The following is a 25906-nucleotide window of genomic DNA, read 5'->3' on the forward strand; positions in this document are numbered from 1 at the left end:
CAACGAACCCCTGTTGCTTTGCCTCGGGCACCTCTGTGCCAGCAACACCAGTGCAAATAATTGACTCGCATTAATGTAAAAGAGTGAATTTATTTGGTTGCATACTAAAGAAAAGAAAAGCTAAACAAAGCTGTCTTCAGAAAGTTGCCTAGTAAATGATTCCATATGCATTAATTCACCAGCACTAAAGATCCTTAACACTTGAGGATAGAACCTTAGCAACAAAATGGATCATTACTCAGACAAGGAAGAAAGATGACTGAAAAACATAAAAAGCATGTGCTGTGCAGTAACCATCAAATGAGGAAAATGCTATTGGGATTTCTGTGATTTTATGATGTTCCATAAATCTGGGCCTGTCTCTGATGTGAATGGAGAGGGCGGAGGGTTGGCAAAGCGCTTCCTCAGTTTTCACTTGTCCATTTTTTATCATGTACAAAAATTTCCGTGTCAGATATTACTTATTTTGCAACCTTGTTTGTAAAATGTACAGTGAGGACCAGCCACGTTGATTATAATCTATAAATAATTATGTGGGGAACAAATATTTAATAATGGGTTCTTCAACTGAGCAAAGGAAGGTATAATATGATCCAATGGCTTGAAGTTCAAGCTAGACAAATTCAGACTGGAAATAAGGTGTAAAATTTAACCGTGAGAGTAAATTAACCAGTGGAACAATTTACCAAGGGTCATGGTGGATTCTCCATCACTGAGAATTTTAAAATCAAGATTGGATGTTTTTCTCAAAGAGATGCTCTAGGATTATGGCCTGTGCTATAGAGGGGATCAGACTAGATGATCACAAATGTCTCTTCTGGCCTTGAAATCCATGAAATATATTTAGGGATACAGTAACATGCATTCATAAATTATACCTCACAACAGCCCTGTGAGCTAGGGAAGTACTATCTGTAAAAGGGAGAAACTGGTAATAAGTAATTTAGAAGTCATCTTCAAACATGAGTGCTGTAAAGTGAGTAGACAGGCACTAAAGAGTTAATAATATTGTATTGCTCTTGTAACCCACTCCCTAAGTCGGACACAAGCTTCTTCCCTGCCACACTCAGTCTGTACTAGCAGCAGACAGTAAAGCAGACCCTGAAACTGTGTGTGTTTGTATGCACGCAGTCATTCCTGAGCTGTAAACACAACAGGTACCTAAAGTTATCCATAGACCTATGCTTTAAAATTAGACACCCTGTAAGCCCCTCATTGTGCAGTTAGACGCCTAATTTTAGGCTTCTAGGTCTGGAAATTGCAGTCTACTGATAAGTGACTTGCCTGTGTTTGTACCATATGAACAGGTTTTCAAAGGTAATTGGGTGCCTAAAAATGCAGATTGGTGCCTAGTGGGATTTTCAAAAGTGTCTAAGCAAATTAGGTGCCTAACTCACTTTTTAAAATCCTCAAAGGTGCCCACCTGCATCATTAGGTGCATACATACCTATGAAAACCTGGTTCTAAGTTCATTTTGCAGAGCTAGACAAAGAACACAGGATTCCTGACCATTCCCTTTTCTAACAGCTCCTGTTCTTTACTGGGCTATTTAATTGTCCAGTTGATTTATCTTTGGGCTTGTCATGAATCTTATTTTAAAAACAGCAAACTAACTATACGTTTTCCAGGATAGAAGGGCTACTGAACTATTAAACAGAGCAGTTGATTTCACTTTTTATGCTCTATAACAAAGTGGGTTGGCCTTGGCCTAGCAAACCACAGGCTAATTTTAAGCACATACCCAAGAGAGTGCTCATATAGCAATGAATTTATTGATTACTGATTAATGTTGTTCTGTAGTTGCTTTGGCTGACAAACTGATAGCACAAGATGGCTTTGGCTGTTTTATATCGGGTGAATATATTCCATCAATCTGCTAGAGTGACAAACAGTGTGTCTCTCAGAAACTCCTTTTTAGTGCAACAAATGCCCACTCTCTCTTCACTCAACTCCCTTCTTTCATTAAGCCTTTCAATAATAATCCACCAGATAAAGAAATAGATACACTGGGACATGGTGAAAGTTTTTGTTTATTATCTTGTCTTGGTCCTCTTTCTATTACATCTTACAATGTATTTTGTCTGTCTAAGGGTATGTCTACACAAAAAATGTAAGTTGACCTATATTGGGGCGACTTACAGCCACCACAGTAATTACTGAGGTGGTGCATGTCCACATGACCCTCCTTGGGGCAGTGGTGCATGTCCTCACTAGAAGCATTTCCACCAACCTACGTAGTATAAGGGGACTACTATCAATCAAATGTAGGCCCCGCCCCTGACCCCTCAGGCCCCCCCATCTGTCACCATAACACCTGCCCCCTGGGGGCATTACTTCCGTGGTCAAGACGGACACAAGACCGGAAAGAAAGGGTGTCATGTGACCCCCTCTAGGAACTCCTCCCACCACCCTCTACCAATCAGGATGGGCTTCACCCCCTGTAGGACCGCCCTGAGAGGAGATTTGACCAATAAGGGGGTGTTCCAGGGCAGGGTGACCCGCCTGGAAGAGGGTCATTTGATCCCTCTAAAAGCTCCACCTACTGCCCTCTATCAATCAGAGTGCAGCACCACACTGGGAAGTCCTCGCGCTGTGCAGAAGAGGCCATTTCATTCCAAGAACCCGTGTTTTAGAAATAGTGGAAAGGCTGAGAGGAAACATGGACTTCTTCACCACCCCCGTGAGAAATTCGGACTTCATTTTAGCTCCAAGGGCCTTCGACCGCCCGCGGAGAAAGCGCTAGATCAGCTACAGTTCCGAGGAGGAGGGAGTGGCCGAGGAGAGCCCTTTGGCCCAGCCGTTGATGGATACACCAGAACCTGACTCCAAAAACCAACCACTCGTGAGGAAGACCACCCCTATGGAGGAAGGCGACCACGGCTCAGGGGAGTCACTGGTGGACAAGGTGAACGGAAAACACATCACTCCAGTAAATGAACGATTAAGAAGTGACGGTCAAGGATGGGGTCTAATGGGGTTAGGAACCAACCTGGGGTTGCATAAATCTAAAAAAGTGGGGGCTTACAGTTTTTCTTTTCTGAAAATCTCTCAACAGCTCAATGATGCCTTTCTAGAGGACCCGGAAGCCCTGGACAGCGTTGCATCAGACAGCGAAGAAGAACCGGGCCCGCCTTGTTTTTGCTCAATGCTGGTACAAAGCATTGACGAGGACACCGAGGATGACAGCTACGTGGATTTAAGGAGGAGGCTTGGCATGGAACTAACTGAGGCAGTGCCACATCGTGAGCATAAAAAAGTCATGCATTCTATTGTACGTATTGCTGTTTATGCTCTCCTTAACCACTGTCTTAGGAAAAAGCTTTTTGAAGATTCTGAGGGCTGCGTCATAGACGCACCAGCCCAATGGCACCATGACTGTGAGTTGAACTTCGGAGGATATAAACTGCAAGCTCTGGGACCTGTGTTTGAAAAGCTTATTAAACACTGTTATTGCCACAGGTTATGCTTTGCAATGTCTGATTCCTAACCCAGGAATGGTGAGCGCTGATTAATATTAAATGAAATAAAACCTCAGGAGTTCGTAGACCCTATTGGACAGTTTAAATATAACCCCAGGAGTTGGTTGAAAACTATGGGTCACTCTTTCTAGCAACTCAGTCATTAAAATAATATATTTACAAAATTAAACAAGGGTCTAACCCAAAACTGAAATGTTTCAAGGGTTCACAAACCTCCACCATACTTTTATAGAACAAGCATTTGCTGTAAAAACATTTAAAAGCTATTGGTATTTGTAGGGTGTTTACTAGGGTTGCGATACATCCATTTTATTTCAAAACAACCCAAAACTTTAAGCATGAAAGAAACATCTTTTAAAAAGACAACCAAGCCATTCATTGATATCAGTAACATTAAGGATTGTTGCGTATGGTGATTTACTGTTTAATATTCTAAGAAGGCCCTACAGTGCTCTGTTATTTCATTGAAACAGAAAAATGTATTTTAACTTTAAAAAAAAAAAAACAGCTCAGTTGTGCAGACAACTTAATTCTCCCACCCCTCAGATCACAAAAGGGAACTTTGGGGAGGGGTGCCTAATTTCCGTAAGTATCTATTAATTGAGTTGTAAGTGATCGAATCAACTTGCTAACTACAGATGCTGAAACAAAGAGTTAGGATGGTATAAAAACCTCAGATTTTTGGGGACTGTCCTCTTTCAACAGAAACTATCTTGAACAGAATAGCTGCTGGACAGCAAGACTAAGTATACTGCTTGTTTTTAACTCTTAAAATTTATATTTTATAATGTTACTCTTTGTCCATGCTGTCCTTACTATATAATGGTACCTATCTTTATCGCAGTGTGATCTGTTTAGCATGTAAATAGCAACTTCAAGCTGCTTTTCACCAGGACCAGTTAAAACCCCATTTTTAACTACAGTTGTGCTTAATACTGTTAAATTAAAAAACACCAGGTATAACACAGATTGCATAGAGATTTGATAGCAATTGGGGAATAATACTAACTAAATTTTTGCTTATTCTTTAATCCAAAGGCCCAAATACACGTGGGAGAAAACAGAATAACCATGTGCCAGCATCTCTTTACCCTGTGGTGGAATGTAACTTTCTGCAATTGGTTTTTAAAAGTGTATGTGTGTGTTTTAAAATGTTTTTTAATTAGTTAGTGTTTAAATTGTTGTTGGTGATTCAGGGGGCCTATGCTAGAGATAGGTGTGGGTTTTTAAAAGTATTTGGTTGCAAACTGTTGATTTGGTGTGTTTAAAACTGCTGGGTTGTTTGTGTGTGTGTGTGAGATTCAGGGAGCCTATGCTAGAGATAAGTGTGTGTGTGTCGCTCTGTACCTCAGGGGAACACCCAGCACCCCCATATTTATCCTTATAATATGATTGTGTGGTATCCAATGCAAAGTTTGTCATTTCGAGTGTCTTCAGAAGGCTCATGATACACTGAGCATTGTTGTTATAGGTTGTAATTTCATGTATATGAGGCTGAAAATGTGTCCTCATGGCTTAAAACAAGCCCAGGCAAAAACTCTCCAGAAACAGAGGGGCAGTTCACACCTTATCAGGGCATGTATGGGACAAGCCCAGCCCAGCCTCACAGGAACAAAGGACACTGGCCTAGGCAGCAGCAAAGGATCTGTTGGACTCTCAAGTGAGTCACCCCCCCCCCCTTCCTTTGGTCAGTTTGGCACTGCAATGAGGTAATGCTCACCTGACTCTGAAGGGTGAGGGGGCAAAGCCAAAAGGGAAGAAAGAACATGATAAAAGGGAGAGACATTTGCCAAGCTTTTCCTCTCTCTTCCATCTCCATCTACAGACATCACCACTAAGCGACTGAAGCGCTGATCAAAGGGGAGAGCCTGGCTGAAGGGCAACCAGCCAGCCTGTGGTGAGAAGCATCTAAATTTGTAAAGGCATTGAAAGTGTTAAGATCAGCTTAGAATGCATTTTGCTTTTATTTCATTTGATCAAATCCGACTTGTTATGCTTTGACTTATAATCACTTAAAATCTATCTTTGTAGTTAATAAATATATTATTTATTCTACCTGAAGCAGTGCGTTTGGTTTGAAGTGTATCAGACACTCCGCTTGGGATAACAAGCCTGGTGCATATCAATTTCTTTGTTAAACTGATGAACTCATATAAGCTTGCAGCATCCAGCGGGCACAACTGGACACTGCAAGACGGAGGTTCCTATGGTTGTGTCTGGGACCGGAGATATTGGCTAGTGTCATTCGGTTGCACAATCCAAGCAGCAGCTGGCCAAAAGTGCCCACTCACGTAGCTGGGAGCAGCTTACATGCCAGAGGCTGTGTGTGAACAGCCCAGGAGTGGGGGTTCTCACAGCAGAGCAGGGTCAGGCTGGCTCCCAGAGTTGAGGATTGGAGTGGCCTAGCAGATCACCGGTCCAGATAACACCAGGGGAATGTTACAGTGGGGTTTTACAGTATTTTGTTTCAAAACAGTTGATTTTTACTCTGCAAAATGTGATGTGTTTTTAAAATGGGTTGTTTTAAAATTAGTGAGTGTTTAAATTGTTATTGGTGATTTAGGGGCCTATGCAAGACATAGTTATGGAGGGGGATTAAAAAATTATTTATTTGCACACTTTGTTTTTGGGTGCATGGTGGAAACGTGCTTGTATTAAAAAAATGTCTAGGTTTTAGAGAAACACTAGTGGTAGAAATAAACCAAAACCTGTGTTTGTTGTACAGTCTGAAATGGATTATTTTGTTTTAAATCTATGACTTTTTAAATAGAAATCACCCTAATGAGTATTTTATTTTTTAAGCTTGCAAGACAGTTTCATGTGTTTTATAATAAGAATGTTGTCTGCTCCACAGTACGGTCAAAACATGAGAGATCCTTAGACCAGAGGGTAAACAAGTTCAAAAGAAAAAGGAAAGACAGCTGAAAAGGAAAATTCACCAGCATCAACAGCTGATAGATGGATGAAGCCCAGTAAATATGTTTTGCTTATTGCTTTGGTTATTTTATGAGGCTTTGTATTTTAAGCAAATACATCGGTGTGGGTGAGAAAGATGGTAAAGCAAAGTTTTGTAAAAAGTTTATTTGATGCTAAATTGGAACATTTCTGTTTTTCTTAATCAGGCATGGGCAGCTCTCCAGACAATACTGTAGTCAGAGCTACAGGGACACCTCCACCAGGACCGCCAAAGAACCAGAAATCTGCTCGGAGACCTTTAACAACAACAACAACAGCGCCAACGCAAAACAGCACAGATGAAGCATCAGGGCAGTCCAAAACTCGTATACGTCAAACCCAAGGACAAAACAAAAGACTCTGGTAAAAAGCAACCAGGCAAACACAACTCCAGTTCCTCAGCGGCCACCACCACACCAAGCCCCGAGAAAACTGTGAGTGAAAACACACACATTCACAAACCTGGAGAACGCGCTTTAGGGGTTGTGAATAAAAAAAACAAGGACTGAAACCCCAGCGTCACAGGAGCTATCTCCTTATGAAGTATTTGAAAATTATTATGAACCATTTTCCGAACACAACAAGCCAGGCACAGCGCTTCGGTATTCTAAAAAGATTTGGGAAAAATATGACGCTTCGTTCAGAAAGCTGATGGATGCTGTATCCTATGGGGTTCTAAAAGAAAGGGGGACTGGAAACTACATCAAAAATGCAAACGCTCTTGCGGGTGGCTTTTTGAAAAATACTTCGGTTTTTCCAGAGGGTGGTTCTGAGCAGGCGTGACTAGTTGTGGAAAGGGGCCTGGGCAAAAGGGGCATCCTCAAGGGAACACATCAGCTAAGGCGTAAACAAAAGGGGGGACAGCATTTGGAGGATAAACGGATGGCTGCCCAAAAGTTATGGGCCAGGGTCGCTGTAAATCTCTTTTAAACGGCTAAAGAGGTGATGAGGAGAAAAAAAACAAAAAGAGATGCCCCCTATTGGAGGCTCTCAGATTGATGTGTCTGAGAATGGGGAGGCGGAATCTGAACTGCGGGGTGGTGGTGACTCTCAAATAGAGTCTGATTTTAAAAAATTCCCCAGAAGGCCCTCTAGATGGGTCCCTGTCTACTCCTGATGATCCTCAGAGGCTGACTCTCAAATAGCATCTGACAAGGAAGATGCAGCTGATGGTCCCATAGAGAACGCCCAAGTAACCCTGAAAATGCAGCTGCAGACCCCCAAACAGATGTGTATATGGAGTGAGTGAGAAGTTGGCAATGGGAACTACCTAGATTTGGGGGTTCGGTGTATTGTGAGGAATTTTGTAATTTAACCAACCCTTTGTTTTCAGTAAGAAGAACTAGGGATGAGCTGTCTGCTGAAGACTTCTTAAATCAGACCTCAAAGCTGTTACAGAGTAATAGAGAGATGCATGTCAATGGGACGTTGTGCCTCATTGTGACAATTATAAAAAACATGGGCTGAGGTGGCTGTAGAGTTTTTAATTCTATCCTCAGAAGTCAAATCATCCATAAAAAGAGACAGTGTTTAGTAGACCTGATTGACACCAGTACCAATCTGTGTTTTGCGGGCGGGCTCTGCCGTCATGTCCGACTGTAAACCCACAGACGCGGAATTGTTAGATGGGGTGAGAAAGTTGCATGAGACACTGGAGTGGTCAGATTAAAAAAAAGATTATGCTCAGCGATGTAGCAGCGTTTGAACAGCATTTAGGAGTCAACATACAGGCGGTGCTTTATGCGGTGAAAGGCGGGGGGGGGTAAAACGGGAGGCCCAGTGTACCCCAAGACTTTTTTCATCCTGTTGCACGATGAGCATTATTATGGGGTTCTGGATGTGAAAAAGTCGTTCAGTGTGAAAAATTATTGTGAGTTTTGCCACATGTTGTACAGTCACGACCACCCTTGCAGGTATCATTGCTGCCTCCGCTTGAGTGCGACGTGCTCAGACACTGTGGGCGTGCAGCTGAGGTGTCCTAGCTGTAGACTGTATTGTCGCTCCAGAGAGTGTTTAGACAGACACATCGACTGTGCATCGAAAAAACAAGTCAAATGCCTGTCTAAAACTTTGTGTGATAAGTGTCAGTCTTACGTGGACAAGGGGCACATGTGTAAAGGGAGGCGTTTGTAAGCAGTGTCAGGGTTTGATCACTGCTGATGTAGACAGTCACCTGTGTTTTATGGACAGCATTAGAAAGCCCGAATCATTGGAAAAGTATATTTTTGATGATTTTGAAGGCATGCAGGAGTCGGGGTTGCATGTGTCCAATTACATTTTTGCTATGTCCCTAAAGCCGGAAAAATCCTGGAAATTTCAGGGCAGTGAGTCTTTCTACCTTTGTTAAGACCTTTATTGGCAAAAAGTTCCAGGACTACACGTTCCTATCACACAATTACAATGTGTACTTCATCATTAGACAGTTACTGAAGGAAAAGATGTGCATAGAACTGATCAGGGTAGTAAACTAATGTGGGTGGAAGTTAAGGCCCTGGGCATTCGTTTTATCGACGCTTTAAACTTCTTGCCCATGCAGCTTAGCAAGCTCCTGCAGGCAATGGGGTTTGAAGGTTGCAAAGGGTATTTCCCACATTTTTTTAACACTTTATAAAACCAAAATTACATGGGTCCTATGCCCGGGTGGAGCACTATGGCGTAGACAGCAGGATGCCCAGAGAGAAAACAGAATTTCTTGACTGGTATTGGGACAACAGATATGAGACATTTGACTTGCAGAAAGAGCTCGCGTATTATTGTCAGCAGGATGTCAACATTTTGAGACGGGCCTGTATCCTGTACAGAGAAGAGATCATGAAAATGACAGAGACGGGGAATATTGTAGAGAGAGGCCCTGGTAAATTCACAGAGGTAAAATTGTATATAGATCCTTTCCGGTACATAATGCTGGCATCTGTCTGCATGGCTATGTACAGGTTTATGTTTTTGCAGCCTAACACAGTAGCTCTTCTCCCTCCAGACAACTATCACAGGCAGAAAGAGATATTCGACCCCCTCTATTTAGTGGCTGCTGTATACCGCTCACAAAGAAAATATACAGATACGGCATGCTTTACGGGGTGGGGAATTACAGGTAAGCCCCTACTTTTTAGACAGTTACGCCAGTGTTGATGGGGTACGCATGGCCTTTGAGTTTAACGGGTGTTTTTTACACAGCTGTGTCCTCTATTATTGTGAAAAAGCACAGCACCCTATGACGGGGACCACTTTTGGGTTTCTTTATTACAAGATGCAGCTCAAGATTGACTATCTGAAAAGACTTGGTTATGTGGTGAGGAGTCTCTAGGAGCACGAGGGGGAGACGATAGTAGAAACAGACAGGAAGCTTGCAGATTTCTTACATAAAGCCCAGCTGCCTCAGCCTCTTGTGCCTAGGGATGCTCTTTTTGCTGGGAGGACTAACGCTATCCGCCTATATTACAAACCTAACCTCGGTGAAGAAATCCACTGTTATGATTTTACCAGCCTGTGCCCTTTCGTAAACAAAACCAAAGAATCCCCAATCGGACACCCCGCTATAGTTCATGACAAATTTGGACCCCTCATGAATTATTTTGGAATTGCGAAAGTTAGTGTACCCCCCACGAGGTCTCTCTTTCCCATTGTTACCTGTCAGAGCGGGTGGCAAACTTATGTTCCCACTATGCTGAACCTGTGCGGAAACCGAGCAGCGGGAGATGTGCACCCATACTGACGAGGAGAGGGCCATCCTGGGGACTTGGTGCATAGTGGAATTGAACGTGGCCATAGCGAAGGGGTACGCGGTGACTAAAAATCTATGAAATCTGGCATTTTGAAGAAAAATCTGACAAACTCTTTTCAGACTACATAAAATTACACCTCCGCCAAAAACAAGAGGCTTCAGGGTATCCCAGCTGGTGCACAGATGAAGAAAAACAAAATAAGTATGTTAATGATTTCTACTGGAAAGAAGGCATGCGTTTACCCCAACACAAGATCACATTGAACCCCGCAAAGCACCAAATTGCTAAACTGTTTTTAAATTCTCTGTGGGGTAAATTCGGTCAAAGAACAAACCTACCCAATACCAGCATTGTGAGAGATGCTGACAAACTCTTTCAGTCCCTGTTTTCCCCCAATTACGAGGTTTCATCCTGCAAGTTTGTTGATGATGAAACAGCGTGTGTGTCTTGGAAGCACGCGAAAGACCAGTACTCAGTCTCTGGCAATACCAATGTCTTCATACCCTGTTTCAGCAGCGCTTACAGCTGCTTAGAACTATAGAACCTGGTAGACGGGTCCAAGAGTGGTGCCTGTACCATGACACTGACTCGGTGATATTTGTGAAAAGGGAGGGTGAATGGAATCCTCCTCTGGAGGATTATTTAGGGGACCTCACAAGTGAGATCCCGCCAGATCAACACATCACCGAGTTTGTGTCAGCGAGCCCAAAAACATATGGATACAAGCTGTCGGGAGGAAAGGCCTGTATGAAAGTCAAAGGGATTACCGTGAACGTAGCAAACTATAAAAAGATCAACTTTGACAGTTTGAAAGATCTAGTTCTGGACTATAGAGCAGCGCTGGGAGAGAACACCCCAAAAAAGTAGAGGTGCAGCAGCCCTGTATCATAAGGAAGAAAAAAAAATGAATAGCAAATAGAGACAAAGACCCTTAAAAAAAACGCAGAAAGTCGTTAACAACAAGAGGGTCCTTGGAGAAAGGTTTAAAATCCTGCCCTACGGCTTTTGAAATGGATACAAGGTGGAAACACCCCTTTTCTGTAATTCACACAGGGCCTAGCAACTGTGGGAAAAGTTATTTTATAAAAAATGTGTAGGATAATGCCAAATGAACGTTGTCTGTTATGCCTGAGAACATTGTGTGGTGTTACAGTTGCTGGCAACCTCTGTATAAAGAACTGCTCAGTAAATATCCCTTTATCAATTTTGTGAAGGGGCTACCTGATGCTTTGACAATGACTGTTTGTTTCCTACCAATAAAGTAAGTATGATTATCGTAGACAATCTGATGAACTCTGCTTGTGAAAGCGATGAAATTGAGAAAACCTTTACCAAGTATGTGCAGATGTACAAGTCAATATCCCATTGACCATCAATGGGATATTGGCTCCTAACTCCCTTTTGAAAATGAGTTTAGGCTCATAAATCAGAGATATTGCATTGCCGAGTGCAGCAATGCCTAAATACTTTTTAAAATCTAGGCCTAAGTGACTTGAACAAAGTCAGCCAGCAAACTAGTGGTAGATCTGAGAATACAACTGCTGACTCCATACTCTCATCACTACCTGGTCCCTCCATGCAAACTGATTATTATTAACTATAGAGTGTTGGAGTTTTCAGTGCTATGTAAAACATACCAGAAGTCACAGTCCTTACCATAACATAGGGCTGGTCTACACGAGTTAGGTCAACATAAGGCAGCTTATGTTGACCTAATTATGTTTGTATCTACACTACATCCTTCCTCCTGTTGATGTAAGTGCCCCAGTACACAGACTTAATAACTCCACCTCCATGAGAGGCTTATGTCTTTGTAGTTAGGGCAACACAGTATCTGTGTAGACACTGCGTTCCTTACAGGAGTTGTGAAATTGCCAAGAGAGCCAGGCAGCTAGAGCCCAGCTTCCCCCCCGTTCCCCTGGACGAGCTGGGTGATTGGATCCAGCTCCCAGCTGGGAGCAGGGTCCAGGGAGAAGCCCTGGCGACTTTGGTCCCCACTCCGAGCTGGGAGCCGGGGCAAGAAGCCCCAGCAGCCCCCCCCCACACAGGACCAGGAGCCAGGCAGCCTTGTCAATTTATGGCTTGGTGAGCTGTGAAATTGACAAGGCTGCCCAGCTCCTGGCCGGGAATGGGTTGGGGAGGGGGACAAGAAGCCAGAGCAGCTACACCCCTCTCCTTGGGGGCGAGAAGCCCCAGGTGGCTTCCCCCGGCACCCAGCAGGGAAGGGGGAAGGAAGGGGGGGCAGCCCACCGGGAGCCTGTGGGACAGCCGGGCTCCTGGCAGGGAACTGCCAGTGGAGCTGAGAGACCGGGCTCTCAGCTCCTCAAACTGCCCTTTTTAGGTTGGTGGAAACACTCCTGGTGAGGACGCGCACCACCGACCCAAGGAGGGTCATGTGGACATGCACCACCTCAGTAATTACTATGATGGATGTAAGTCAACCCAATGGTTGACTTACATTTCTAATGTAGACATACCCTTAGACAGACAAAACACATTGTAAGATGTAATAGAAAGGGGCCTATCATCAATCAAACGTAGGCCCTGCCCTCTCCCCTCAGACCCCACCGATCTGTCACCCTAACACCCGCCCCCTGGGCTATTACTTCCAGGGTCAAGATGGACACATGACCGTAAGCAAAGGGTGTCATGTGACACCTCTAAGAATTCCTCTCACCACCCTCTACCAATCAGGATGGGTTTCAGTTGCAGAGGACCTCCCCAAGAGCAGATTTGACCAATCACGGGGGAGTTCTGGGGCAGGGTCACCCACCAGAAGAGGGTCGTGTGAACCCTCTAAGAGCTCCCCCTACTGCCCTCTAACAATCAGAGTGCAGCACCACTCCCGGAAGTCCCAGCGCTGCACGGAAGAGGCCATTTAGTTCAAAGAACACGTGTTTTAGAAACTGGAAATGCTGAGGAAACATGGATTCCTTCACCACCCCGTTAAAGAAAATATATTACACCCCTGGGGAAGTTGGGAGCTTAGGCGGGGTGAACCCTCTTTTTCAAGTGGCCAAAAAGCATAGTAAAACTTTAAATAGAAGACAAGTACCAACTTGGCGTTCAGATCAGGACGCTTACGCTTTAAACAAACTGGCTCGAATACGTTTTAAAAGAAACGAGACCATTGTTTCAGATGTACGGGTGGAGAGTATGCCTATAAAATTTGTGGATGACACCAAACTGGAAGAGGTTGCAAACACTTTGGAGGACAGGATTAGAATTCAAAATGACACTGATGGGCTGCACTCGCCCTGCACTGGACAGGGAAGGGTTAACCCCACACTGTGGGCTGAGGAAGCCATGTCCCCGCCCCCCTGCTGGGCATCCTCCAATTGGAGCACCAGTATAACAGGGAGCAGCTCATCTCAGTCAGGGCTGACCGCCGAGGAGGGAGGATGCACATTGCCAGCTCCAGCCTGGGAGCTGCGGAAGCCCCAGATTGTGGAGGCCAGACCCGCCGAGACCCAGGCTGATACCTGGCTACCTGAGGATGCCCGAGGGAGAACGGAGCCGCAGAGATCTCTACAGGCCAAAGAACCCGGATACACCCGGACCACTGCATCGAGAGACAGGGCAGGAAGTAGCCCAGAAGGACATTGGTCCAGTTATAGAGCTGGGCATTAATTCAGCATGTTTTGGTAGGATCCCTGCTGACTCAGTGATGAGTACATTCACCGTTGACAGGGCCCTGGGCTGGGACCCAGTGGAATGGTGGGGCCCAGGCCCCCTACCCTGGCCATCTCTCTCTACAACCGTTAAACTGCACCTATATTGACTGGGTGCTAGGCCACACAGCCCTGCAATAGAGGAGAACTGTGTTGACCCTGGCCATTAAGCCGCACAGCCCTGTGAAAGAGAACAGCCACATTGACCCTGGTCATTAGGCCATCCAGCCCTGAGGGAGAGGGCATCTATATTGACCCCAGCTACTAAGCCGCACAGCCCTGAGAGGGAGGGCAACCATATTGACTCTGGCCATTAGGCCACACAGCCCTGAAAGAGAAGGCCGCTATATTGACTCAGACCACTAAGTCAGCCTGCCCTGAGACTAAGGGTATGTCTACACTACGAAATTAGGTCCATTTTATAGAAGTTGATCTTTAGAAAGCGATTTTATACAGTCAATTGTGTATGTCCCCACTAAGCGCATTAAGTCGGTGGAGTGCGTCCTCAATACCATGGCTAGCATCGACTTACGGAGCGGTGCACTGTGGGTAGCTATCCCACAGTCCCCGTAGTCTCCGCTGCCCATTGGAATTCTGGGTTAAGCTCCCAATGCCTGATGGGGCAAAAACATTGTCGCGGATGGTTTTGGATACGTCGTCAGTCGTCCCTCCCTCCCTCTGTGAAAGCAATGGCAGACAATCATTTCACGCCTTTTTTCCTGGGTTACCCATGCAGACGCCATAGCATGGCAAGCACGGAGCCCGCTCAGCTCAGCGCTGCTGTTGTGAGCATTGTAAACACCTCACACATTATCCTGCAGTATGTGCAGAACCTGGCTAGGATCTGCCAGCACGAGGACGATTGTGAGGAGGACATGGACACAGACGTTCCTGAAAGCACGGGATGTGGCAATTGGGACATTATGGCGGCAGTGGGGCAGGCTGATACAGTGGAACGCCGATTCTGGGCCTGGCAAACAAGCACAGACTGGTGGGACTGCATAGTGTTGCAGGTATGGGATGATTCCCAGTGGCTGCGAAACTTTCGCATGCGTAAGGCCACTTTCCTGGAACTTTGTGTGTTGCTTTCCCCCGCCCTGAAGTGCAGAAATACCAAGATGAGAGCTGCCCTGACAGTTGAGAAGCGAGTGGCGATAGCCTGTGGAAGCTTGCAACACCTGACTGCTACCGGTCAGTCAGGAATCAATTTGGAGTGAGAAAATCTACTCTGGGGGCTGCTGTGATCCAAGTAGCCCAGGCAATCACTAACCTTCTGCTAGCAAGGGTAGTGACTCTGGGAAATGTGCAGGTCATAGGGAACCCCATTGCAGCAAAGCCATCCATTAACTGTGGTGGGGCGATAGAAGGAATGCATATCCCTATCTTGGCACTGGACCACCTTGCTAACCAGTACGTAAGCCGCAAGGGATACTTCTCAATGGTGCTGCAAGCACTGGTTGATCACAAGGGACGTTTCACGGACATCAACGTGGGATGGCCAGGAAAGGTGCATGACGCTCGCATCTTTAGGAACTCCGGGCTGTTTGAACAGCTGCAAGAAGGGACTTACTTCCCAGACCAGAAAATTACCGTTGGGGATGTTGAAATGCCAATAGTTATCCTTGGGGACCCAGCCTATTCCTTAATGCCATGGCTCATGAAGCCAAACACAGGCAGCTTGGACAGTAGTGAGGAGCAGTTCAACTATAGGCTGAGCAAGTGCAGAATGGTGGTAGAATGTGCCTTTGGATGTTTAAAAGCTCACTGGTGCTGTTTGCTGACTAGGTTAGACCTCAGCGCAACCAATATTCCCATTTTATTGCTGCTTGCAGTGTGCTCCATAATATCTGTGAGAGTAAGGGGGAGACGTTTATGGTGGGGTGGGAGGTTGAAGCAAATCACCTGGCGGCCGATTTTGAGCAGCAGCCAGACACCAGGGCGATTAGAAGAGCACAGCTAGGCATGCTGCGCATCAGAGAGGCTTTGAAAACCAGTTTCGTGACTGCCCAGGCTATGGTGTGACAGTTGAGTGTGTTTCTCCTTGATGCAAACCCACCCCCTTTGTTGATTTTAATTCCCTGTAAGCCAACCACCCTCCCCCCTTTGATCACATTTGGCAAAGGAAATAAAGTCACTATTGCTTTGAAACCATGCATTCTTTCTTTATTAATTAAAAAAAACCTGAGAACTGACAAGGTAGCCCGGGTGGGGTGGGGGAGGAGGGAAAGACAAGGCCACATTGCTTATTGTAGCCACACTACAAGTCAAAACTGTTTGAATGACAGCCTTCTGTTGCTTGGGCCATCCTCTGGAGTGGAGTGGCTGGGTGCCCGGAGCCTCCCCTCCCCCGCATTCTTGGGTGTCTGGGTGAGGACGATATGGAACTTGGCGAGGAGGACAGGCTGTTATACAGTGGATTCAGTGGCAGTCTGTGCTCTTATTGCCTTTCCTGCAGCTCCACCAGATGCCTCATCATGTCCGTTTGCTCCCCCATTAGCCTCAGCATCGCCTCCTGCCTCTGCTCATCGCGCTCACTTAATGCTTTTCTGGCCTCTGTCACTGTATGCCTTCATGCATTCAGCTGTGCCCTATCAGTGCGGGAGGACTGCATGAGCTCGGAAAACATGTCATTGCGAGTGGGTTTTTTTTCGCCTTCTAATCTGCAATAACCTCTGGGACGGAGATGATAGGGGGAGCGTAGAAACATTTGCACCTGTGGGGGGATAAAAAAGGAGAGTAGAATTTAAGAAGATACATTTCTGAGAACAAAAGAGAGACTCTTTCACAGTGAATCAAGCAATTCACAGCAGACTGCACATGTGCTTTAGGTACAAGGTTGCATTTTGCATTTTATATTGAGCGCCTGCCGGTATGGTGACACATCGCACACAGCTGGGCAACAGAATTCGGTTTCCAGGCAGCCATGGTAAGCCAAAGGGTACGCGGGGTTGGCTTCTTCCACCTTCGTAACATGTGAGAATGGTTTCAAACTGCAGCGCCTCCTTTCCCATAGCAAGCAATGCCAGTTGGGTTTGCCATTTAAAAGGAGGGGCTGTGGTTTTCGGGTGGATGTGCAGCACACCCCTCCCACCACCTCAGTGTGTGGCTATTCTCTGGGATGATCCCTTCACCCCTCCCCCCACCGCGTGGCTATTCTCAGGGATGATCCCTTTTAGCCAAGCGCAAACAGCCCAGCATGAACGGGGTCCTTTTACTGATCCTTAACTAAAATTCCCCTATTTCAACCAGGTGACCATGAATGATATCACTCTCCTGAGGCTAACACAGAAAGATAAAGACCGAATGTTGCTTGAATGCAACCAAAACCCAGGACCATTCGCTGCCATGCTTTGTGTTGCTATGATTCCAGACTACTTGCTACTGGCTTGGCGTAGTAAAGTGTCCTACTGTGGAGGACGAAATAAGGCAGCCCTCCCCAGAAACCTTCTGCAAAGGCTTTCAGAGTACCTCCAGGAGAGCTTCATGGAGATGTCCCTAGAGGATTCCCGCTCCATCCCCAGACACGTTAACAGACTTTTCCAGTAGCTGTACTGGCCGCGAATGCATCCCAATTCTTCAGGGCAAATCAAACATTAAACACAATTGCTTTTAAACCCTGTAGTATAGTTACAAATGTGCACTCACCAGAGGTGCCTTCTCCGGCTTGGGAGGGTATTGGCTCCAGCCTCCAGGGTGATGAAAAGGTCCTGGCTGCTGGGGAGAACGGATTCTCCGCTTGCCTGGTGTGCATTCTCCTCCTCCTCCTCCTCTTCTTCATCCACAAAATCCTCCTCCCTGTTGCGTGAGACTCCCCCCTTGCAGGTGTCCACGGACAGTGGTGGGGTAGTGGTAGGGTCCAGCCCTAGAATGCCATGCAGCTGATCACAGAAGCGGCATGTATGGGGCTCTGACCCGGAGCGAACATTTGCCGCCTTTGTCTTTTGGTAGGCTTGCCTGAGCTCCTTAACTTTCACACGGCACTGCTGTGTGTCCCTGTTATAGCCTCTCTCCACCATGCCCTGTGCGATTTTGGCATATATATTAGCATTTCTTCTTTTTGCTCGGAGTTCGACCTGCACAGATTCTTCTCCCCATACAGCAATCAGATCCAGTGTTTCCCGTTCAGTCCGTGCTGGAGCTCGTTTGCGATTCTGGGGGTACTGCATGGTCACCTGTGCTGCTGAGCTCGCCACGCTGACCAAACAGGAAATTAAATTCAAAATTTCCCAGGGCTTTTCCTGTGTACCTGGCTAGTGCATCGGAGTTGAAAGTGCTGTCCAGAACGGTCACATTGGAGCACTCTGGGATAGCTCCCGGAGGCCAATACGGTCGAATTGCCTGTACACTACCCCAAATTCGACCCAGCAAGGTTGATTTTAGCGCTACTCCCCTCGCCGGGGAGGAGTACAGCAGTTGATTTTAAGAGCCCTTTAGGTCGATGGAACGGGGTTGGTTGTGTAGACGCATTGCTTATAAAACCGACCTAACACGGCTACATTCGTAGTGTACCAGGGCTAAGAGCAGGCAGGTGAACTTAGCTGTGGGGCTGCAATGCCTTCGGCCTGCCCCAAGAACGGGACAGAGTGTACTCACCCCACAACAGTGACTTCGACAAATTGGTTTGAAATCAACAAGATGAAATTTATTTAAGAGAAATTCAAAGTACTACAGTTAGGAAGGAAAAATCAAATGCACAACTACAAAATGAGCAATAACTGGTTAGATGGTAGTACTGCTGAAAAGGATGTGGGGGTTATAGTGGATCACAAATTGAATATGAGTCAACAATGTGAGGCAATTACAAGAAAGACTAGTATCATTCTGTGCTGTATTAACAGGAGCTTCGTATGTAAGACAAGGAGGTAATTTCCCCCTCTACTGGGCACTGGTGAGGTCTCAGCTAGAGTCCTGTGTCCAGTTCTGGGCACCACACTTTAGGAAAGATGGGAACAAATTGGAAAGAGTCCAGAGGAGAGCAACAACCATGATAAAAGGCTTAGAAAACCTGACCTTGAGGAAAGGCTGAAAACTGGGCATGTTTAGTCCTGAGAAAAGAAGACTGACCAGGAGACTTAATAACAATCTTCAAATATGTTGATGGCTGTTATAAAGAGAATGGAGATCAATTGTTCTCCATGTCTACTGAAGGTAGGACAAGAAGTAAAGGGCTTAATCTGCAGCAAGGGAGACTTAGGTTATATTAGGAAAAACTTTCTAACTATAAGGGTAGTTACGCTCTGGAATAGGCTTGTGTGACGAAGTGGGACTGTTCTTAATGTTTCCCCTGAATACTGTGTGGGTGCCTCAGTTTCCCCTATGCATTTCTTAAGTCTCTAGGTGGTGGAATAAAGGCCAGTGTGCATAAATCACTGACACTCTGTCTCCTGGCAACAAATGGCCGGGGCCTTTCCCCCCTGCAAGGGGATAGCTAAAGGTGAACCTCCTGGCCCGGGAAAGAGACAAAGGCCAGAAAGGAGGGGCTGGAGGGGGTTTCAGTTTGGGGCTGGCTGGGGACGGGAAGTGAGTGCAGACGGGGTTGTCTGGCTCGCTGGGCCCCAGAATGAACCCGGCTGAGGGGTCCCGTTCTCTGTACCTAGAAGCTCTGTTTTAGACTGTGTTCCTGTCATCTAATAAACCTCTGTTTTACTGGCTGGCTAAGAGTCACGTCTGACTGCGAAGTGGGGGTGCAGGACCCTCTGGCTTCCCCAGGACCCCGCCTGGGCAGACTCACTGTGGGAAGCGTACGGAGGGGCAGAGGATGCTGAATGCTCCAAGATCAGACCCAGGAAGGTAAAGCCGTGTGAGCTTCTTGCCCTGAAGACAGTCTACTCCAAGGGAGAGGAGGCTCCCCAGAGTCCTGACTGGCTTTGTGGGGAGCAGTTCCAAAGCATTGCCAGGGACTCCGTGACAGCTTGTCTAATAACATATTTATCCAAGGAGCTGTTCTCATCTTGAGGGTAAATAAAGCACAATTTATAGAAAAGCTAGGCCCTGGGCCTTGGAGGTTTTGAGCATTCTTCTTCACTGGATGTATTTATGTGCAGCCCAATCCCAGACCTGCTGCAAATCAATGGGAAGAGTCCCACTGACTTCAGCGGGAGTTGATGGTGCCTTTAGGAACCATGTTAAAGAATACTTTGAGATGAATTCAGTGGTCTCTAGTTCCCATTGGTGGGAAGTTTCCAAGCAGTTTTAGGGGATGTGTGGTTTTAAGAATAGTGTGTGTATATATATATGCGAAAGGACTAGAGAAATAGAGGAAGACCATTAATGTGAATTAATAGTGCTAAAAAAGAATGTTAAACTCTATGTTCAGCAACTATGGCCAAAGTAAATACCACCCACGCAGAACTAGATATACTGCTAATGCCAAAGGCTCAGGATAATACAGCCTCTTTAAAACATATGTTTTATAAATGGAGAAATAAACAAAGGCGGGTGCTGGCTAGCCTTCCGAGAAGCTGGACCACTCAGTCACCCATTAACAGTATAAAAACCTCACAGGTCAAGGGTTAAAAAACACAAAACTAACCAAGGACAAATGTTCATTTTCTAGATAAATCTGTTCAGAAGCTTCTCACAACAGTGGGTGTGCACCCAAGGGTACAGGAATTGCATTAAACTGTCTGAGATCCCAGATCACTGCAGGGAACCATAAATACCCTTATTACAAAAAAAGGAAGTGGAGTGCCATTGGGTCCTAATGGCTTTATCATTGATTATGATATAAACGTTAGCATCCCAATTAGCTAAACAAATGTTGGCCATGATCCAGCACTCCTTGAAGGATAAGACCCTTCTAACACACACACACACACACACACACACACACACACACACACACACACACACACACACACACACACACACACCCCATGCCGTTACTGTTTTATTAGGCAGTTAAGGACCCACAACCCTATTTAGACATATATAGCTCCTTAATCAGCTTAGTCAATGAAGTCCTTGCCAAAGTTCTAGCTAGGCATCTAGACAAGTTAGTCCTCATATTACAGATAAGTAGGTTTAGTACCAAAGAAGAAAATGTCAAGTGCCCAAAACTGTGATAGGTGTAATACAGACACTAAAAAAGATATGGGGCCCAGTCAAAACTGGGTGTAGGTCCCCTGAAGCCAAAGGAATTAAGTTGATGTTAAGCCAACCTAAGTAAGAGAAGAATAGGTTCCTTATCATGGCCCTGAAGGCTATACAATCTCAATCTGACATGATACAAGAAGCTAAACAGACAAATGAGAAAGGGAGGGAAAGGACAAAGATAACAATATTGCTGAGGAGAATAAATGAACTTGGAGGTAGCTGTGAAGAACCTGGCAGAAAATGGCATGTGATGCATGATTCTAAGAAACTGCGAGGCCTTTCCTTTGTGTGTACTGCTCCTTTTCATGATTAAGAATGCTATGTACAAAGACAGCAGCCATTTTGTTTTGAGTGGTAGCTGCTAGCTGCAGTGAAAAGTCACAAGCTGTGCTCTCTGTGGAGACTTTTGTTCATTCTTGCAGTGATTTTCCTTAATCTAAATAAGATACTGTGGTTAAGATGCTATGCTGCACTTTAAGCCACCCTTGTGCCCTCCTGATCCTAGGCTGTTCTGCGTCCCCAGCGTAACCTGGATAGACCAGCCTCCAGGACTAGGGTAGCAGAAAGGTGGCTTAGAGCCAACCTGCTCCTTAGCACAGCTGACAATTCAGCCCATAGAGTCACATCCACTTACATCAGGTATGACTATGCCTAATAGCTGTCAATGGTGGCCAATGTTTTTCTGGTAAAGTGAAAGGTAAGGGTGTATAGACTCCAGCACCAGAAGAAAATTGACATATTTCCCTATGCACAAGACCTGTAAATGTATGAGTATATGTGCTACTCCTTGTCAGCTTTGGATTCAAGAGCAGGGATTGCAAGTGTAGAGGCCAGAATGACATTTTGACAAATAACTGTCAGCTTTGTTGATGGGTGTGGCAAATTGCCAAGAGCTCAGCAAATTCTTGCGTTTGGAGAGACCAGTATTTGGAATAAAAAATGAACAGTGAAATAATACTGATAACAGGATTCACTGGCAGAGATAATCCACATTTCTGCAACTGATCCTGGTCCACGACTCTGACTCTACTTGGCAGCATTTGATTCACACTGGTCTTTCCTATCAGCTTCAAGAGTTCATTTTGACACTGATCCTAAAACTATTCTGTGACTCAGCCGAACCTATATGCAAAATAAGGCAGTTCAGTTCTTGGAATTAATATTCTTTTAGATTTGTTTCCTTTTTTGGTAGCATATTCACTCTGGTCGTGTTTGTGCCCCTTTGGTCCACTTTCTATTGACCTTTCACACTGAGTTTTACATGCATGAATATTTGTAGCAAGCTCTTTTTAGGTTTACAAATTTAAGTGCTAGAGGGATGCAAATATCAAAGACAGACGACTTCAGCATTAGCAGAAAGCAAATGCAAAAAGGGGATAAGATCAATATTCATTTTCAAACCAAATATTAGCAATATTTTTTCAACTATTAGCTTAGCTCTAATTATTTGTACTACAGAGCTGAGGATGAAGGCACTGATGATGCAGCTGGGCCCTGTGATTGCATGCAGACTTCGGTGGGAATCATGCAGGTGCAGGGCTTCACCTTTGCTGAGCCATCTGCAGGATGAGGGTCTAAATAAGCACTGAGGTTGACCTACCTGCTCAGCTTTCGAGATGGTCCTGTCAGAATAGACTGGACGCGCACTGGCAATGGACTCTGCAGGGAAGCTTGCCCAGAACAGTAATTCATCAGTTGATCAAGAGGGGGCAAATATTTACAAACACGAGCACAAAGTGGTTACAGAATATGCTTGCCCCCTCCTTATCACACATCATTTAATCACCAGTCGTGACCGGCACATCTTAAAATGCTCAATGCACTTTCCCACCAGACAGGAACATATTGTTGCTTTTTCTTAACTAATTCTAGAAGGCTGGTATGGTTGATTTCTTAGATCCCCATTTCATGTATATGCATGGTTACATGCCAGCCTAAAGCCTGACCATGTGAAATGAGTTGCCTACGTAAATCTCCCATTTTGTTTTTGGTATGTACAGTGCCACATCTCCCTCATGTCCAAGGTTTGCCAATAAATCCTATGGAAAAATTTGTTCAATTTGCTGGGGCTCATAATTGTGAAGAAGACAAAAGGGGACGGAGTGTTATTTTGCTGCGGCATATCCTGAGCGTCCTATAATGAGATTACATCCAGCATAGCTCCTAAAAGATAACATTTAAAACATAGTACATGATTTTCTTCTCTCCTGGGATAACAGATGCATTTTAAAAAGCTGAAGGAGAGCAATTAGAAGTGTTCCAAACAATGCACATTTCAGCCAATTCCACATAGAGTGAACACAAAAGAGTTTGACTCCACGTGTATCAGCCCAGTGCTGAGATTAAAATTCATTGGATTTTCAGGTCCTTGCCTGAAAGGGATGGAAAATGGAGAGAAAGCTCTGCTAGAAATGAGCATAGTCTCCAGAACCACAGACCTATGGAAAGCAGTTCAGATTCACATTGGCAGACAAAACCAGTGGATGCACATTTGCATCAAATTATCCACAATTCAGGAGGCTCAACACGTTTGAGGCCTGCAATCCCTCATACCGCTTCCTCCCCTAGGTTGCCCTATCAGCAATAGTGGGCCAGGTTTTCCAGGGTGGTTTTTGTGGAAGATGTTTACTAGGTCAGAAGCATGGGCATTCTTCACCTGTTTCTAGGAGTGTTCTTCAGGACTGTAGCCTTCCCAGTTCACAAGATACCACAGTGTTCCCCATCTGACTCTGGCATCAAGGATCTCATGGACGATATACTCATTGTGGTCTTGAACATGTACCATTCAGGCTGGGGGAGGAGGAAACAATGAAGGAATGGGTCCTGAATGCGGGGCTTCAGGAGTGACATATGAAAAACTGAGAGTATTTGGAGAGAATGGGACAAGTCGAGTTCAAAGATGACTAGGTTAATTTGCTGGTGAACTCAGTAGGGGTCAAGGAACTGGTAAGTCCAATTTCTGAGATTGCCTGTTGATGTGTACGTTTTTTGTTAAGAGCCATACTTTCTGGTCTACTGAAAGGATGGGTTCCTCCTGTCGTCGACGGTCCACATATTTTTTGTAGCTCTTCTTGGTGCCCTGAAAGAAATTTTAGCTTATCTTGGGTTTGATGCATCTGTTGTATCCACTCCAAGGCTGCTGGATTGTGGGAAGTTGCAGGTAGTTCCAGGTAGAACCAAGGGTGGAACCCATCGTTAAGGGGGCACCACACCGTAGATGCATGCTGTGCTTTATTGTACGCAAACTCTGCCTGAAGTAGCAGCAAGAGCCACTCATTCTCGCCAGACATGAGAAATAAATTGTGCACCACAGTCAGAGATGATGGACTCTGGGAGGCTCTGGAAGTGGACAACTTGTCCCACCCAGAGTCAGGTGGTTTCCTGGGAGGAGGCAGACCAGTGCAGGGGATAAAGTGTGCCATTTTTGTGAAGTGGTCCACTACTGTCAGAGTGGTCATGAACCCACTGGACTTGGATAGTTCTACTACAAAATCTAAGATGATGACTGTCCAGGGGCCAGGTGGAGTCTTGAGGGGTTGCAGGAGTCCAAGGAGTTTATTTTGTGGTATCTTGGAGAGGGCACATACATTGTAGACCTCCACTGTGGCCCACATACAAGGCCACCAGAAAATATGAGAGTTGAGGTGCTGAGTTTTAAAGCAGCCAAAATGTCCTGCCCGGGATAGTCATGACATACTCGTAGGGTTGTAGTCCTTGGAGGCCTGCGGGGAAACATATATATGCCCTTCTACGTAATTTACCCTGTCTCAGTCATCATGGAGTTCCCTACTTTTGGCTTCCTGCTTGACTGGAGGGACCTGTGGGTCAAGGCTGATGGTATGAGGGTGCACAGACCTTAGTGGGGAGCCTCACCCAGAAAGTTATGAGGTTGCAGGAGGTTTGTCCAGAATTTTGTAATGTTTCTCTGTGGATGTGAGTTTCCTGGAATAGAAGGCACACAAATGTAGCAGTTGTTGAGGACCATGCCTTTGTGATAGCATGGGTCCGATTGCCAAGCCAGAAGCATCCACTTCAATGAAGGCACATGAGGTGTCAGGGTGGACTAATATGGGAACGGTGGCAAATGAGAGTTTTCTGCTTGAAGGCCTGCTGGGCCTCAGGAGACTAGAGGAACTCAGTGTTGCTGCAGAGCAGGGCAGTGAGAAGGGTGATCCGCTCTGAAAACTTTGGAATGAGCCACTGATAGAAGTTCATGAACCTCAAGAAACTTTGTAGTTCATGAAAATTCCATGGTGCCAGCCACTCAAGGACTGCCTTTACCTTGCATGGGTCCATTTTGATACCAGCAGGAAATAGGATGAACCCTAGGAATTCTGCGGAGGACTGATCAAAGGCACATTTTTCTAGATTAGCATAGAGTAGGGTTACCATTCGTCCGGATTCCCCCGGACATGTCCGGATTTTTGAGCTAAAAATAGCGTCCGGGGGGAATTTGTAAATGTCCGGACTTCCCCCCGGACGCTAACAGGGCAGCTGGCCGGATGGTGAAACTTACATGGGGCTCTGACAGCCAGAGACAGCCCCTCCTCCGCTCCCCTGCAGCAGAGATCACTCCCTCCCTCCCTGCATTCCAGATTGCCTCCGGCAGTCTGGAGCTCCTCCCCCGCCAGCCAGCCTGCCGGGACGAACGGCTCAGGTCATTCCTGAGCAAGCTCACGGAAACATTAGGCGAAGGCCAACAACAAGGGGGTCAGGGGGTCGGAGAAGGGGCAGGGAGGTTTTGGAGGGGGCAGTCAAGAGACGGGGGGGAGTCGGGAGTTCGGGGGGGGCTTTCTGGGGGGGAGTGGATAAGGTTTTGGGCAGTCAGGGTACAGGTAGGGGGTAGGGTCCTGGGGGGCAGTTGCGGGGGGTCTTAGGAGGGGGCAGTTAGGGGATAAGGAACAGGGAGGCTTAGGTAGGGGGTGGGGTTCTGGAGAGCAGTTAGGAGCAGGGGTCCCAGGAGGGGGCAGTCAGGGGACAAGGA

The sequence above is a fragment of the Terrapene carolina genome, unplaced genomic scaffold, assembly GCF_002925995.2.
Source record: "Terrapene carolina triunguis isolate 2854851 unplaced genomic scaffold, T_m_triunguis-2.0 Scaffold120, whole genome shotgun sequence".
Taxonomy (NCBI): domain Eukaryota; kingdom Metazoa; phylum Chordata; order Testudines; family Emydidae; genus Terrapene; species Terrapene triunguis.